We start from the raw sequence: 14685 nt of genomic DNA on the forward strand, positions 1-14685 counted from the left end.
AACATTAATTTCTGAATAATTATTATTCACATTTTTATTTCTATAATTCGTCCCCCATGTAGGACCAAAGGTTTTGGTTCGTTTTGCCAGAAAAATTAAACAGTTAAAAATACAACTGCCTCCATTTCCGGAAGAGCACCTTGCCAGTCTTGATGTGTCACCTTGATTACAGGCCTTTTTAGAACCAAGGATTCAAAGAGCAGACTTGTGTCCCCGCAGAGCCAGTTATGTGACTTGTTATATCAAATATCGTCCAATCTCTACTTGAGCAACTGTGCATCTATGAAGACCATTTTTGTTTATTATTTTCTGGAAGCCATAATAACTTGTGATGTCTATGTCATCCCAGGGTGACCTATGGTCTGGCCCTGTAACTGATGGTTCACATCATTGATGATTTTTAGGAAGCCTTCTGTGAAATGTAAAAGTATTGTGTGTTATCAAATGTGCCCCTTAAGCCCTTACAATAATTGGTGTATTCAACACCATATTCAAAGCTATTTTAACTTTAACTTTTAGCAATATCAGTGTTTCCATAATCATGGACCAGTGCACAAAATGTCAAGCTCAAAAATGCAGTACTGTAGTTTCCCTCAGTAAAAAATAAACTTTTGGTGTAGCTTTTGCATTCGTGTTTTTGCTCTTTGTTCTTGCAAATCATCCACCGACCGCCGTATTAATGTCTTCTTTGGGGGATTTAAGTTATATTAAGTCCATCTCCATAACGCTAGCGGTGGAAGTCCAATAGGTGGCGCCAAGATCCTGTGGAAGAAGACAAGTCTCCAAGAAGGGAGAAAATGAATTAGGAGGGGCAGGATCATCAGAGTAACATAAAGTTTAATTAAAGTTTTTTAAGATAAAAATAAAAAAAATAATTCCTTGCAACTAACAGCAATGTCCATGTTTTAGTGCCTTTATTAGGTGCTCGAAGGCGTAACGGTATTCTCCTTTTCCTAAACCATAGACTGTATGATATAACTGTGAACCTACTTTTGTTTCCACCACAAGCCGCAGGTTTAATGCTCGAAGATAAGGCTTTGGTGTAGCTTTTATGAGTTATATTTTCTGGTTTTGTGGTTAAATTGTGTTTCAATTCTTTGCCATGATTAGCTTGTACAAACAAATCATTAAGTCATGCACTTACATAAATTCTTAGTAAAATGCAACCAGGAAAAAGTCAATTTGTGTTTCTTAGGCTATGTCAAGTAGTGTATTTTGAAAGTTCAATCATATTTTTTCTAATATCATTTAGCACCATGTTCTTGCGTTTTTCCAAGAATAAGAATAAAGATGATACGAATGCAATGTGTTTCTTAACTGCAACATTACCTGTTGTAACTATAAATTCATCTTTTCAAGCGAAAAACAACTTAGCTAGCTAAAGTTTATCTGTAGAGTAATACTATGTAAAGTAGCTGTGTGTTCATTCATTCTTTCATTCATTCATAGGCTGCTGCTCGCTGTGCCTGAGGCGAGGCTTTCCTTACAGGGTGCAGTTGGCTCCCTCTCCCTCTCCGTGTCGCTCCCTGCAGCAGCCATATTGGAATGCTGGATGTGGAGAGGGGAAGCAGGAACAAGCGACGAGACGAACGGGAGAGGGGGGTGATCGGCAGGAGCGAAAAACAGTCACTGTAACTACCCTGGATCTTCAAGTAAAATAACGGATTATACTCCAACCATAAACAACTTCTATCACCGGTAAACCCCACCTAAACCTCTCGGACGTCCCCTGGAACAAGACAACGTGAGTGATGTTGTGTTTTGGGGTTTATTTCAAGTGTTGAAAGAAAGTATGGGATGCGGTTGGTTAATAATGTCCCTGACTGCTTGGTGTTAGCTGTTTCCTCAGATAGTTTTAGAACCTCTTAGATATCAATCTGCTTGGATGTAACTGGAAAATAGCCGACAAGTTATTCTCTTTTACAACACGTTACCCATGGCGTAGTTTTATCTTAAGGTAACTTCAGAAGCAGTTCAACGAAGGCTACTGCCACTAAACTCGTCGACACAGTCACATGGAGTTAATGTAAGACAGTAACGTTAACTTCAAATTACATTAAATGTATGCTCTGTATTAACCTACGTGTTACTCCTGAATTTATTTTACATTCTTAAACTTAAGATTTAAGGTTATGTGGCTACCGTGATTTGGTATCCGGACCCTTTATACTTAATGAAATCTTTATTCTGTCCTTGAAGATCAGTTATCTTCATTTTTCATGAAGAGAGATTGTTTGAAAACTTCAAAAAACCTAACCGTCTTACGTTTTACCTTAGGTACATATATGTGTAAATTAGCTGACGTAATTATACTGCTTGCCTTTCCACACTTATATTACCCTCTTATTGGTGTGCACCTTGAATATATCATAAACACATCATTTATGGCATGTCAACAAATCGAAACTGCAAATTATGTTTTTGAGACCCGTTTCACACCACACACTAGATGCAGTGTTAAAAAATCATTTTTTAAAGCCACTGTTATGGCATTTATTCCATACTGACATGAACAAACAGTTTTGTTCAAGAAATATATGTCCTACCATGTTGTAGTGTCTGAGTTCCCTCAAAAAGCAATGATCCTCATATTACCAAATAGTTGTAGGTGCATAGAAATATAAAGTGTGATCTAACTCATTCCAATTTGAGCATTACAGAAGAAACTTACTATGTGCTCTGTATTTTCTCTACAGTTTAAGACAGCTGCAAAGTGATTTGCTTCCACTTCATATTCTACATGTGAGAAAATGCAAATGACCTGCAATATCTTGAGGCCTCTAAGGCTTCAGACCAAATGCATATTAATATAGTGATTTCCTGCACACTGCACACTCCTTAGGTTTTTGCTTTTTTTCAGTAGATAAGCTGATGTTACGCCTGCAATGTTTCTAAAAGGATGTGGTTTTTTATATTTGTGTAACATATGGCAGTCAGAATTGTTGCAATGGTACAGTACTATTTGATGTTCACTGTCAAGTTGCAGATAAAACATGGTTTCACTGGGTGATTCATAATTTAATCATGCTCTATGTGAGAATACACTCCTGAGACAGTTGAAAAGATTAATATTATGTTGCTTGTTTAAAAATGACAGCACTCCATTGCCGGGAAACAAAATCTCGTCTCTCAAAGATAGGTAAAAATGGACATTGAGTCTTCTATCTTCACATTTGTGATGCTACTTCCAATTTAGCTTACAAGGCTAATTAGCCTACCCACCCCATCAGCTGCATGCACTCAGCTTACTCACCATGACCAAATGCTACACCACATGCAGAGCTACTTTTTTCAGAGGTCTTTGATGATAAGCTTGTGTTGGCAAGCAACAACATGCTGTGGTTGTTTTGCCTATTTTATAGCAAGCAGCCTTTGGGTGCGTCAGGGATAGATCATTTGGTATAATTACATTTTTTATTGATCTTATTTATGTGTTTTCAAACCATGCATTTAAGTATAGCATTTATCAGTTTGGCATCACTGGACTAGAAGCAGACTTTCCTTCCAGCCCTCCTGTGAAAGTCAGCAACAGTCCCGCCTGATATGCTAATGCAGTAGCTAACAGTCAGAAATACTTATTTTAAATGTTGATTCAATTCCATACAAATCACAACTACTTAAGTCTCCTTCGCTGGACAGAATTCTGTGGGCGTGTCCAAATGCAACAAAATTCTAGAAACGATACAAGACTAAATAGAATTTTCCAGAAAATATCCAGAGCTAATATATGAAAAGGGCTATAGTGAGCTGGTCCCACAAGAATTCTAGGACGTGGTTGGTGATGACACGTTTTGTGATCTCTTTGAAGTTGCCCACCCCAGCTTTAAAGGCTTTTAAGTCAGAGCAGAAAACCACAATGTTCAGGTTCATCTTTGGTCTCAACCATCATCAAGTTGCTAAATGAAATGTCTTCATTTAAGCCATCCACTTATTTTTTCTTTTTTATTTCTGCCCCATTGTAGAAATGTTAATATGCACCTGTTATTATAAGAGTAATACACTTTTGGCATGACTCTTCCTGTGGATGGTCCGCTGCAGGCCAATACAGGCGTGGCAGTAGTGTGTGTGCTTGCGTTTGAGTATGTGCATGTAAATTGCAGAGCAGTGCAGGACGCCTGTATTTATAGAAACACTTGACTACACTCAGAGATCTTACAGGAGCAATCCATTACAGTGCAAAGAACTCTGCTCTTCGCTGTCTCTTTCCTCCTGGTCTCTCCCAAAAGGGTGTGCTAGGCTGTGGTCCATTTATTAAACTTGTCTATTCTTTATAGTCAACTTCTAAGTATTCTACTCAAGTTTTGTTTTTAATAGACAGACAGGCAGGCAAGAGATGGAAATAAAAGATGCTAACAAAGCCAGCAGTCTAATGAAGGAAGATTGCAGTATGTGGTGGAACTCGTGACTAGTGATAGCTATAACTGCAGACACATATTGTTGTTGTGTGTGCGTTTGTGTGTGTGTGGAGGTATGTTGAGACCCTGAACAAGAGTGTCTGTGTATGTCCAAAACAGAAGCTCTACTTTATTTTGAGCTTTATTAGAAATAGGTTATGTAAAATAAGTTAACTGTCTATCAAACAAACATGCTAGCAGTATCTTTTCCAGTGATTGGCTAGTTCAAAGCTACCGTGTTCAACTTACTGAATGCTAACACAACTCATGACAAAAGTTACATCAGGGCACTCACCTAAAATCACAGCTTTTATTTGTTCTCTATGTAATAACACAGGGATAATAAGAAATAAGGATTAAAAGAGAGATGGATGGAAACAAACAGAAAGACTAAATCTGAAATAAAGTTTTGAAGTATGACTAACCTAATGAGTGTCTGTGAGGGTCTTAATGTGTGTGTTTACTGCCTGAGCTCGTAAATTCAGTTTCTATCTTCCGTGGGACTTATTCCCCTGCATCCTCCTGCGTGTGGTTTCAGCTGTGACGGAAAAGGAGCGTATTCGTGTGTGTGTGTGTGTGTGTGTGTGTGTGTGTGTGTGTGTGTGTGTGTGTGTGTGTTTTGTGTATATTTTGGACACTGAATGAATGTCCATTCCTTTTGCTTCTGGATTGGCTGCACTCAGGAAGCGCAACCCCCCCTTTCCCCCAGTCCCACTCACTCACACCCCTCTATGTACACACAGACAAGCACACTCACACACACACTTACAAAGTGTCTTACTGTACATCCTACAGCATGCTGCGTCCCCCAGGAGCTGAGAGGAAAACGCCTTCTTCCTCCTTGCAGCACCAATACTATCTCGACTCCTCTGAGTGTTAATGTGTGTTAGTGTGTACTGGTGTGTGTTTGTGAGTTGCTATGCTGTGAAAAAGACAGCGTTTACCCAAGATCAGTAAACCCTGTTGTGATTTTGTCAGTTGAGTAAATCTCTGTACCCATCACAACTTGGCTTAGCAATGCTTGTGTGCATGTGCATGTGTGGGAGCTTGCTTTCTTATTGCATTTGTGTACCGTCTCATGGAACAGGAACTTCAAAGGAGACAGGAAGGTAGACACCTGTTGTTTCAGCTAGAGTCATACTATTTTTATGAGAGCCTGGTAAATGTATGATGGGTGGGGTTGTAGTTGTGATATAAAACACACTATTTATCTTTGTCATTGCTTAGTTATGGGAAAGGAAAACTCTAAGAAAACTGAAACAATACATTAACAGTTTTGATGTGCATCAGTCCAGAAATATAGAGACACTGCAGCTGTTCAAGATGTTCCATCACCATTTTTTTTCCTTGCTAATATCCAAACTTTTGCAATGACTGGTACTAAGTGTGAATGTGTGTGTAGTCAACTTAATATTTAAACAGCATCACTCCTGCCAGTCGGTTCCCAAATGAGTCATTAGTTAACTGAGTGGGAAGCACTTTCCAGATCCATGCCCTTGTTTCAGTTCAGCCGGCTAACCGTTGACTTTCAGCTGAATCGATCAAAGATTGTTGTAGTGACAACAGCTATTTCAAACAAGGAAGAGTCTCTCTTATTTCATGACATCCATTTTGTAACTCAACAAATCAAGAGGCATAAAAGAAGATGCAATTTCAACAGATGTAACTTTTGTTATGACTCAAATGAAACTTTTGAAGTCCTCAAGTTGTCAGGTGAAGTTGTGTGAATGAATTGCTTTAAATAGAAGTGGCGACTGAATGGAAACACCATTGTAAGGCAACTACGTAGTCAAAAGATCTATAGTTGCCCTTACTTTCTGTATTGAAATGATAAAATTAGTATTTCTTATTTTTACTTAAACACTATGCAGAGGAACAAAAGAAAGACCACACAGTTAGCTATCTCGATAATCATTTGTCGTAGTTTCTTTCAGGTTTTGGGCTCCTTATTTCTTGTGAACATGGTAGACAGGGTCCATGGACTGAGGTCTAGGGTGTGTTGACATAGTTGTTTCAAGAAAAATGTTTCATCAGCCAGACAAGTAACCTACTACATAGGATTAATATGTGTGTTGTTAAGTCAATTGGCCCAAGTAAACTTGTTTTGAGGGTTATATCCTCTTTAGGCTGGAACGATACGCTTTTCTCCCGATTCGATTCTTATTTGATTCTTGGGGTGCCAATTCCATTTAAATTGCAGTTGTTAAATGTTATGCAAATTTTGTGATTTTTAAAACCAGATCATGTGAAAAAGTTGAATGATGATGATAATACCTCCAGAGACAATGTTTTTTTCCAGGAGCCAATTTTCCCACAAAACTCACATCACATGTGAGTCCCACGCTGGTGTGGACTTTTCATGCAGGTGTGAATAGACACAAACGAACCCTGGTGCGGACCAAACAACTGACCCAAGACCCACTTTTTGAGTTGGTCTCGGTCTGCTTCCAAACGAACTCTGGTGCGGTTCGTGGTTCTCTGGTGCAGGTCTGAATACAAACCAAGGTCCATCTGAACTAAATACAGGATACATGCGCCTTTTGGGCCTATAGAGCCACCGTAACCTAACCGTCTTTGGTTCATATCTGATCCTCCATCTTCTGTTTAGCCACGCTGTTGCTAGCGTGTTGTGGTTCAGGACACACAGAGCATAGCGTCTCCTTGCTGTGCGCATTCGTCTTTGCTGTTCCAAAATTTGAAACGGTGTTGTTAAGCCTGCTTTGAAGGAGCTGCTCTTGAAACTGAAAATGATTTTGCAGCTCTAATAAGAGCACAAACACACTTTTACCTCAATTTCCGGGTCTGTATTCTGTGTGCCACCCTTTGTCAGCGCTGTCCAATGAGAGCACCAATCGTCACACACGTGGATGTGTTTACAGAATATAGTCCACTTGCAAAAAGTACAATCTGAATACGAACCACACCAAATGAAAAAAAATTAAAGTCCGCTTTTGGTCCGGACCAAACAAGTGGACCAAAGGACTTTTCTGGTATGAATTCAGCCTAAGACTCTTCATTGATCCATTTTACATACACACTGTTGTGTACAAATGTCTTTCCTCTACAGTTTCCATTCAACTCTCACAGTGGATGTTTTCTCTGCAAAGTGAGGTCTAAAAATTTTATTTTAAAGGAAAAGAGCACACTCGTTAGGATTCATGGCATGATATTAGCAGAAAAATGACCTGACACATGAGACAGTGTTCCCCAAAGACTTACAAATTTTAATAGAGCAGTAAATTAACTGGTTTTCAGAGCTAATCTTAATAGACTGGTCTCAATGTGTGGAGAGGGCCCACTGAGCTGAAAAGCTCTCTTACTGTGTGCTCTGAAATTTGCTACAATAGCAGGAAATGACATCATTGTTAATGACTTGTTCCTCCTTGGGACAAGCACACACAAGGACACACTCTACACACACCCCCACACACTTACAGAGAGCTACCTTTGGTCACACAGGTCACTGGTGCAGCATGTCAGCACATGATGAATGGATGTGGAACACAGTCATTCCCACGTGTGTATGTGGGTGTGTGTGTGTGTGTGTGTGTGTGTGTGTGTGTCTAAGACTAACTCCTGGAGTCAACCAAAATGATGACCCACACTAACCCCTGTTTTCTGCTCCCTCCATTCTCTCATAGAGTAGCAGTCGCTGCGCTGCTGTCAAGAAAAGATCTGTCACAACCACAGATACTGTGAATGGTTTACTCCTCTCCCTCAGCGTGTGTGTGTGTGTGTATGTGTGCGTGTTGCGTCTGAATGAGGAGTCACAGTGTAATTACATTGCAGTGAGTCAGAGAGTGAGAGAGAAAGAAGTAATTGTTGAGCTTTGTCATATAGATACTCAGAGAGAAGTGAGGTGGGGGAGAAAGTCTGGTGAAGAAAAAGAGAGATAAACACAAATAAAAAGACAAAAACAGAAAAAAAAATCTACAGCCAATTCTTTTAAAGGGGACATATCATGCTAGAGGAGGAGCTGCTTTATCAGATTACTCCAATAAAAAGAAAGGATCCTCGTGTCGTCATGAAGGTCGAAATCTCGTGGCCAACTGGCAATGACCTATTTTCAGAGGCATCAAATCTCGTTCTGGGATTTCAGAAAAAATACAGTATTTCATTTATTGGAAAATTCAGGGGGTGAAAGATCTTGTTTTCAAATTGATTATATTATATGTAAGTATTAAATCATGTCAGTTAGTCACACAACCGCCACCGAGGGATACACCCACCAAGAGCCAGGAATCCCCCCTCAGATGCTGGATGCAGGGACTCTGCTCTGCGGAGCAGCTTGGCTTTACATGGTGAATTAGCAGTTAAAACACTGTAGTTTTAGCAGACGTGGTAATACTTGTGAGACTGTGATATTTGCATGCTTGTTCTGACATGCACTGTGAACCTGGACCACAATAATGCTGCGGTAATAACATAGTGAGGAACTGACGGTAGAGGCGATCTTTAGACTACACTTTCAGCATGATGGATAAAACAGACAAAGAAAAGTGAAGGAGCAGGATGGAGCCCTGTTATAGAAATAGTTTATTGGTGAAGTCTGCCTATATTTCCACGTATAAACTATACATGTTACAGTACCGGTTTGACTCACCACACTGAAGCGTCCTGAGATGATCTGTGTCGAGGTGGATTTTCTTCCTCCTGAGCTGCAGAACCGTCCGGGTCTGACTCGGGGTCCAATTCAAAAGGACGTATCCTACACTCTGCCATTTTATTAGTGCTATCAATGCCTTACGGTGAAGTTTTGGCAAACAGCAAACTCGCTCGGTCTGCCCCATCCAGTATGGCAATTTTGTAAATACTGCCATGCTGCAAAAACCGCCCCCTGGCTCTACCCCCTCCGCCCCTCTGATAGAACTGACCAATCAGAGCACAAAGGGCTGTGATGTTGCGAGGTTACTGAAGGTCATTCTCGAAACGGAGCGTTTCAACGAGATCTTCAGAATGGCCTAAAATGAGGATATTGAGAACGCTATTGTGGGGCAATGAAGGAACTAAATGACTTGTACTGAGGGCAGAAATGCTTTACAGGCATCCTAGTCTGGCATAGTGAAAAGGAGAAATAAGCATGACATGTCCCCTTTAAACACTGAATGTGCCCATTTTTTGGATGATATTGAAAGGACAGCTGAAGAGAGACAGGAAATGTGGGAGAAAACATGCAACAACAGCTCGTGGCTGGGAGTCAAACTAGCAACTACTGCAGCAAGGACTATAGCTTTTATATATGAGGCCTAAGCTTAAACCACAAGGCCATGTTTTTCTGCCTCTAATGTGACAGTTTGACCATTTACCCACACAAACACTAGAAAGCGTTATCATTTGACAATTTGACTCCTGATGTGTGTTAGTGACAGTTTTCTAGATAAAGCTGGTAACAAAGTGTTAGGAGCTAAGATCTTTAGAGAGTCAGAGACAATGAGCCCAAAGCTGACATCAGTGTCTGCCTGTCCAGGCGTAAATGACCTCATCTCATCTCATCTCGAGGTTCATGCACAACCACGCACTGACAATAACACACAGTCATTGTAGATCACATGGAGATACACACACACAGATCAGCAGTGAAACACCTGGATGCAAGCCTTAGGCATGACATCACACACACACACACAAACACACACACACACACACACACACACACACACACACACACACACACACACACACACACACACACACACACACACACACACACACACACACACACACACACACTGGTGTGCTACCATTAACTAGTGTAGTTGAGGTCAGCTGTGGGTATAATGCCACAATGTGTGTCTGCCTCTTTGTAAATGTGGCTGTCTGTGTAATTAGTCACCAGCAGCAGCCAGACACACGTCTGTAACAACAAGGTTCATTTCTCTCTGTTTGTCTGGCAAAGGGTTTCGGCCTGTTGTGGGGAATTAGAATGTAGTTAGCTGACAATTTTCCAAAGTGACTTAAACTTTTACTAACTCTTGAAACTAAAATAAGCACAAAAGCAAAACATTGTGGGCCCCAACACTGTGGGCATACAGTGATCAGGATTCTCCAAAATGCCTACTACCTACTACATGTAGTACCCACTACATCTACTACACCTACTACATATGTAGTAGGTATAGTAGGAAAGGCTACAACCTACAGCTTTTGTATGTCATATGTTATATTACTGTTTAGAGTATGCTGCATTTGCTCCCAGTTTCAGAAAGCGCACGCGCAGCATGTGGATTTTCTTTTACTTCATTATAAATATACAAAACATATGTGAGTAGTATGCCAAGGTATTACCAGGCAACCAATTTTACAAAAATCAGTCAGAGGTGGAGATACAGGAACATATATTTCAGCAAAGAGCTCTTTGAAATTATTGTGATATTTTTTGTGTGTGTGTGTTTGGTCCTTTCATTATTTTCAGTGATTTGATTTCAAATTCATTTTGAAAAACAACAAATATATGGGGAGATTTCATGGATCTGTTTCTATGAATAAAAAATTTGGAAAGGTTTAGAGGTAGGGGTACCTTTCACATTTGAAATGAATACGGTACTGATTGCCTGGTACCTCGCAATTGGTATTGACACTTCAGCGGTACAAATTTTTGGTACTTTTGTGTGTTTATGAGGTGAGGTATATTAATTTGTTTTATAATAAAATCTCAAAGTTTTTAATTTTACATATTTATTTCTCAATCTATAAATTTGCAATGCTGTGTTCATGTCCAGGAAACACCTTCTCTTTCACTCTCTCACAGTCACAAGGATGCTTTAGGTACCGAAACATGGCAGTATTAGATTTTATGTGAGTCTGTTCTCAGCACTACAAATGTAGTGCGGTCAGTACATATATAAGTACCCAATTCGGCCACCATCCCCATATAGATTTATATTGCAGCAAAATTCATCATATTTGATTTTGAATCTTAAACCAAAAGTTATATTGTTCAATCACAATAAATCTGAAACAGAATGAATTTGTATTTTTACAGCTGGTGGGAAAACTGCTTCCATATAATCCAAGTATGATTTTTAATTGATTACTAGTATATATGGGCTTAATTGAATTTTTCTAGAAGTAAACACCCAAGAGTGATAAGATTTACTGGTGTTCCTTTTACACAACATTTTATCTCAGGGACCATCTAACAATAGTGTTGCTGTACTGTAGTTGTAATAACTCTAGATAGAGAAACTTCAAGCTGATGCTTCTTTTGGCAGTTCTTCCAGTCGACACTTGAGGAACTGCACGATACTAAACTTCAGCACAGGCTTCATTTCCCAAAACCAAAGGTTTCCCATTGTTGAAAACTGGTCCATATTGGTTGAACAGGATGAAATACAGTAGTGCAATGGTGAGTGCTGTTGACTCACAACAAGAAGATTCCCCTAGCTTCCTCTCACAGTCTAAATTGTACTCATCAGGTCCCTCTAAAATCACCCATAGGTGGGCATTTGTGTGTGACTGGTTATTTCTTTCTAGGTGTGTAGTAGGAGTGTACGCCACCTTTCGGCAGCTGGGATGGGCTAAAAAAAAGTGTTTTTTTTATGCTAGTTACTCTAATCCTGGCACTAAACCTCATGACCAGTGTGCTCACAGAAACACCATGCAGAGTGACTCCAACAGGAATTTTTTTTGACTTAGCACATCATCATTTGAATATACGTCACCACTAGAGGGAGACGTTAACATACCAACTTATAAACCATGAATGCACAGAAAGGAGGAGGGGTCACTGAATGAGAGTCACAATATACCAGCAGGAGTGTGTGTGTGTGTGTGTGTTTGTGTTTGTGTGTCATCTTGGCCTACTAATCCAGTGGCCCATTAATCTGCTTTACTCCTGTGCAACTCTCATCTTGTCTGTCAGCTTGTTTGCTTACTTGTGTGAGACGGGGAGCTTGACTCTGTCCTGGCTCATTACATTGACATTGTGTTGAGTATCCAGGTCCAGATTTAATGTGAGACACTGAAAACAACAATCGGGGGAGTCAGTGATGGGCGAGTTGTTTAACAGGGCTTCAGGCTCATTTTGTGGTCCATTTCTTCAGGCACATACAGCGAAGGAGAGAGCAAGTGGAAACAGATTTCTACCTTTGGGACATGGAAATTAATGCCCTAAAATGCAGACTTCTGTGTCATGGGTCTTTCAAAACAAAAAAATGCTGGCTCATCAAATGAGGTCTCTAAAAGTGGTTGCTCTGTCCTGTATTTATCATGTCTCGTATCCAGAGATTGTTTTATGAGTTTATTCCCCGTGTTTTCTAGCTGTCATGTAGATGCTCCTTATTTTCTGTCCTCTTGTTGTAATCCTGGGAAAACCTCACTCTCTCAAAGTAGAAAAATAGCGTGACGTACTTCCCTCCATATTCCTGCATGTGATTTGATTGAAGTGTAATCTGATTATTTATGCAGCCCTTACAAAAAATATCAATGGAGCAATTGTCTGTAATTCCCGTGTCTCCAATTTTCTGTTTTTATTTTTTGTGTGTGTGTGTGTGTGTGTGTGTTTCAAAGATTGATTATTTGTGCACAACAGACTTGAGTGGAGAACATTACATTATGACTAATTGAGGAGCTCCTCAGGGGTTCATTCATGTCAAAGAGCAGAATAGCTCAAGGCAGCACAGTTCATGTACACATATAATAACTGGATAACCCACATAGCTTTTCCAACTCTGTATTTAACCCCTCTGTTTTTCCTCTTTTTACTTTTTTTTCATTTCCTCGCATTTCTCCCTCTTCCTCAACCTCATGAACTTTTTTCATTATGTCTTTCCATCCCCTCTCTTGTCTTTCCCCCCTGACCAGCTTGTCTTACATCTGGCTCCCCCCTCTCTCCCCCTCCATCCTCTCCAGGGAGACAAAAAGACCCCCCTTCCTTGCCCCCTCACCCCCTATTCCTTCCTCTTCTTCTTTCTCCCTTCCTAGTCCCTCCCCCCATTTCACAGTCACAGGCCGCCTACTGCTTCCCTCCCCTTCTCCACTCCCACTGGTGCTGCTGTGGGTTTGTGTGTCAGTATAGTAGTGGTAGTTGTAGTAGTGGGAGGAGGAGGATGAGGCTGGCTTGTAAGCTTAATCCGACATTAGCCATCATTACTGAGTTAGCTGGCTATCACATCAGTGCGCTAGCCCAAAGAGCGCAGAAGCCCGGGATTTTGGCTTTTCCCCAATTAAGCTGTTTGGCGAGAAGGGATTACTCTTCTCTTTTCTACTCTACTCTACTCTACTCTTGTCTTCTCTTCTCCTCTTTTCTCTTCTCTTCTCTTCTCTTCTCTTCTCTTCTCTTCTCTTCTCTTCTCTTCTCTTCTCTTCTCTTCTCTTCTCTTCTCTTCTCTTCTCTTCTTGCCTCTTCTCTTCTTGCCTCTTCTCTTCTTGCCGTCACTCTGGGAAACTAAATGGAAGGATTGTACCATGGTAAGAGTTTTGTTACACAGTAATGTGTGTACATGTCATTGGGTTTTTACATGTGTGTGTGTGATACTAAGTGCAGTGTGTATGTTTATGTATGTGTTTAATTATGCATGTATGGGAATTAACTTCATTTGTGTTCTCGTTCTCAGCACCTGAATGTCTCACCTGAATTTCAAAAAGAGCTGATGATTAGTGAAATTTGATGATGGTGTGAAGGTTTTAAACAGAAAGTGCAGTACAACGTCTGAAGAAAGTGTTGGTACCAATTCACTGTTACTGAAAGCAGTTCTTCTTTAAAAATGTGAATGTGCCACAATATAGGAGGGGCTGAAAAATGTAGTTTGGATGCAAAGCAAAATCAGCTCCAGTGACATCTGGTTGAATATTATTTGTCAATTTTTCAACCAAATTCCAAAACTTGTTCATCAAATTATTCACTATAATGTTTAAAAACAATAACCACTTATGTTAATTGTTTAAGCTTTTAAAACAATGATTTTTTTTCTGCTTTCCTCTGATTTTAACACATTTGATCCACATGACTTTTGACTGTTTTTTTGAACAAGAGATTGAAAGAGTCTTGACTGTTTTCAACCAAATCAAGGAACTCAACAGCATTTTACTGAAAAATCGAAGTCACAACTTTAGTTTTTATGTGATTATGATGTGATTTTTCTGTATTCTAGTTTGTTTATTATCTGCAAACCTAACTGATGACTGGGAAAGCGAAAAACAATGATGTTTGGTTGATTGTATACACAGTGGGAGGCTTCAACATGAGTGTGCACGTGCAGTGGAAGGGGCAAGTGCTGTGTGTGAATGTGTGTGTGTGTGTGTGTGTGTGTGTGTGTGTGTGTGTGTGTGTGTGTGTGTGTGTGTGTGTGTG

General features: G+C 40.0%; 1 protein-coding gene across 1 annotated transcript in view; it reads left to right on the forward strand.

Annotated features, from left to right (window-relative positions):
- Window positions 1-1493: 1493 nt before the first annotated feature.
- LOC141803499 (focal adhesion kinase 1-like) overlaps window positions 1494-14685 on the forward strand; it is a 64176-nt gene continuing 50984 nt past the window's right edge. Inside the window, exon 1 of the mRNA XM_074687583.1 lies at window positions 1494-1744. The gene's annotated coding sequence lies outside the window, so the exon portion shown is untranslated. The remainder of the gene's footprint in view (window positions 1745-14685) is intronic.

This window comes from Halichoeres trimaculatus, unplaced genomic scaffold (genome assembly GCF_033239565.1).
Source record: "Halichoeres trimaculatus isolate MK-OKI-2021-1 unplaced genomic scaffold, fHalTri1.1 fHalTri1_scaffold_14, whole genome shotgun sequence".
In the NCBI taxonomy this organism is placed as follows: domain Eukaryota; kingdom Metazoa; phylum Chordata; class Actinopteri; order Labriformes; family Labridae; genus Halichoeres; species Halichoeres trimaculatus.